Genomic DNA, 3,831 nt, shown 5'->3' on the forward strand with positions numbered 1-3,831 from the left:
CTTAGAACAAGGAAAAAATTCTGTAGAAGACTATTATCAAGAATTGCAAACTGGCATGATTCGCTGTGGTATTGTAGAGGATAATGAGGCTATGCTTGCACGTTTCTTTGGTGGTTTGAATAAAGAGATTCAGCATATTTTAGATTATAAGGAGTACAACACTATTACTCGCTTGTTTCATCTTGCTTGCAAAGCTGAACGTGAAGTGCAGGATCGTCAACCACCATGGAGAAGAGCTAATGTTTCGCAGGTCGTACATCGTCATGGTCTCCGCGACAATCAGCGCCACAATCTCGTGGTACTGCACCAGCACCTACTACCTCCAAGTACACCGCGCCTGCCTCACGAGCACCTCCTGCCACTACACCAACACCATCGGCTGGTCCTCCTCGGAGTTCATCTTCCATGGCCTCCACGGGGAAGACGCGCGACGTTCAATGTCGCAAATGCTTGGGATTTGGTCACATAGAGCGAGAATGCAGAACCAAGCGTGTGATGTTGGTGCGAGAAGATGGAGAATATGATTCTGCAAGTGACTTTGATGAAGATACATTGGCCCTTATTGCTGCACGTGATGGTGCCAACTCTGATTCTGAGAGAGAGATGGAGGTAATGGAAGGCGACACTGCTGATCGGTACGGGAGCTTAGTTGCACAGCGTGTGTTGAGCGTGCAATTGAGCAAAGCTGAGAATGATCAAAGCCACAATCTGTTCCAAACAAGAGGCGTTGTAAAAGAAGCGAGCTATAAGGATCATCATTGATGGAGGGAGCTGCAATAATCTGGCTAGCGTTGATATGGTAGAGAAGCTTTCTCTCCCTACAAGACAGCGCACACATCCATACTACATTCAATGGTTTGAGAGCTCTCGGAAGCTCAAGGTAACAAGAACTACACGTGTGCATTTTACTATTGGTACATATTCTGATTTTGTGGATTGTGATGTTGTACCTATGCAAGCTTGTTCTTTGTTACTTGGTAGACCTTGGCAATTTGATAGAGAATCTGTTCATAATGGTAAAACTAATCAATATTCTCTTATGCATGATGGAAAGAAAATTGGTCTCAAACCTATGACTCCTGAACAAATACTAAAAGATGATCTTGCTAGAGCTAGTAGAGTAAAAAACGAGGAGAAACTTAAGAGTGAGAATCAGATTGTTGCTGCAGATTTTGTTCCACATAAGACTAATACTAAATCTGATTCGAACCATGCTACTGAAATTCGTTTGAAAAATCCTTGTTTGCTTGCTAGCAAATCTGATATTGCTGAACTTGATGTGGACACTACTCAATGCTATGCTATCATTTGCAAAGAAGTTCTGTTTTCATTTGAGGATATGCCTCCTTCTTTTCCACCTGCGGTTGCTCACCTTTTGCAGGAATTCATTGATGTGTTCCCACAAGATGTTCCCCTGGACTACCACCTATCCGTGGCATAGAACACCAGATTGACTTGATTCCAGGAGCGTCGCTGCCCAACCGTGCACCATACCGTACCAATCCTGAAGAGACGAAAGAGATTCAGCGACAAATTCAGGTTCTCCAAGATAAAGGTTACATTCGTGAGTCTCTTAGCCCATGTGCTGTTCCTATTATCTTGGTACCTAAGAAGGATGGTTCTTCACGCATGTGTACTGATTGTAGAACTATTAATAATATTACCATTCGATACCGTCATCCAATACCTCGTTTAGATGATATGCTTGATGAATTGAGTGGTTCTGTTATGTTCTCTAAAGTTGATTTGCGTAGTGGTTACCACCAGATTCGTATGAAATTAGGAGATGAATGGAAAACAGCGTTTAAAACTAAGTTCGGCTTATATGAGTGGTTAGTAATGCCCTTTGGTTTAACTAATGCACCTAGTACTTTCATGAGACTGATGAACGAAGTTTTACGTGCTTTTATTGGACGTTTTGTGGTGGTATACTTTGATGATATTCTGATTTATAGCAAATCTTTGGAGGAACATTTGGATCATTTACGTGCTGTTTTCAATGCGTTACGTGATGCACGTTTGTATGGTAATCTTGAGAAGTGCACCTTTTGCACCAATCGAGTTGCGTTTCTTGGCTATGTTGTTACTTTGCGCAGGGAATTGAAGTTGATCCAGCCAAGATTGAGGCAATTGAGAGTTGGCCGCAGCCAAAGACGGTCACACAAGTGAGGAGTTTTCTTGGCCTCGCTGGCTTCTATAGGCGCTTTGTGAAAGATTTTGGATCCATTGCTGCGCCGCTGAATGAGCTTACAAAGAAGGATGTGCCCTTTGTGTGGGGCGATGCACAACAAGACGCCTTCATGATTCTGAAAGATAAGTTAACACATGCTCCATTACTCCAACTTCCTGATTTCAATAAGACTTTTGAGCTTGAATGTGATGCTAGTGGAATTGGTTTGGGAGGTGTGTTATTACAAGAGGGCAAACCTGTTGCATATTTTAGTGAAAAATTGAGTGGGCCTAGTCTGAACTATTCTACTTATGATAAAGAATTATATGCGCTGGTTCGGACATTAGAAACTTGGCAACATTATTTATGGCCTAAAGAATTTGTTATACATTCTGATCATGAATCTTTGAAGCATATTCGTAGTCAAGCTAAGTTGAATCATTAAGCCATGCAAAGTGGGTTGAGTTTATAGAGTCTTTTCCTTATGTTATCAAACACAAAAAGGGTAAAGATAATGTTATTGCTGATGCTTTGTCGCGCCGTTATACTATGCTATCTCAACTTGACTTCAAGATTTTTGGATTAGAAACCATAAAGGAACAATACTTGCTTGATGCTGATTTTAACGATGTGTTGCTGAATTGTAAAGATGGTAGAACATGGAACAAATTCGTCCTCAATGATGGATTTGTGTTCCGTGCTAACAAGCTATGCATCCCAGATGGTTCCGTTCGTCTTTTGTTGTTGCGGGAAGCGCATGGAGGAGGATTGATGGGTCATTTCGGTGTGAAGAAGACGGAGGATGTACTTGCTGCACACTTCTTTTGGCCACGTATGCGTCGAGATGTTGAGAGATTTGTGGCACGCTGCACTACATGTCAAAAAGCTAAGTCTCGACTTAATCCACATGGTTTATATATGCCTCTTCCTGTTCCTAGTGTACCGTGGGAGGATATTTCTATGGATTTCGTTTTGGGTTTGCCTCGTACACGAAGGGGAGGGATAGTATCTTTGTTGTTGTGGATAGGTTTTCTAAGATGGCACACTTTATTCCATGTCACAAAACTGATGATGCTACACATGTTGCTGATTTGTTCTTTCGCGAAATTGTGCGTTTACATGGTGTGCCAAATACTATTGTTTCTGATCGTGATACTAAATTTCTTAGCCACTTTTGGAGATGTTTATGGGCTAAGTTGGGGACTAAATTGCTGTTTAGTACTACATGTCATCCCCAAACTGATGGACAAACTGAAGTAGTAAATAGAACTTTGTCTACTATGCTGCGGGCTGTTTTGAAAAAGAACTTAAAATTGTGGGAAGAATGTTTACCTCATGTTGAATTTGCTTACAATCGTTCGCTGCATTCTACCACTAAGATGTGCCCATTTGAGATTGTTTATGGTTTTGTACCACGTGCACCTATTGATTTGTTGCCTTTACCATCTTCTGTGCAAAATAATTTGGATGCTACAGACCGTGCTGAATTGATACTAAAATTGCATGAGACTACTAAAGACAACATAGCACGCATGAATGCTAAGTATAAAATTGCTGGGGATAGAGGAAGAAAGCATGTTGTGTTTGATGTTGGTGATCTTGTTTGGTTGCATTTGCGCAAAGATCGTTTTCCTGAATTGCGCAAGTCTAAACTAATGCAG

Source organism: Lolium perenne, chromosome 3 (assembly GCF_019359855.2).
Source record: "Lolium perenne isolate Kyuss_39 chromosome 3, Kyuss_2.0, whole genome shotgun sequence".
Lineage (NCBI taxonomy): Eukaryota > Viridiplantae > Streptophyta > Magnoliopsida > Poales > Poaceae > Lolium > Lolium perenne.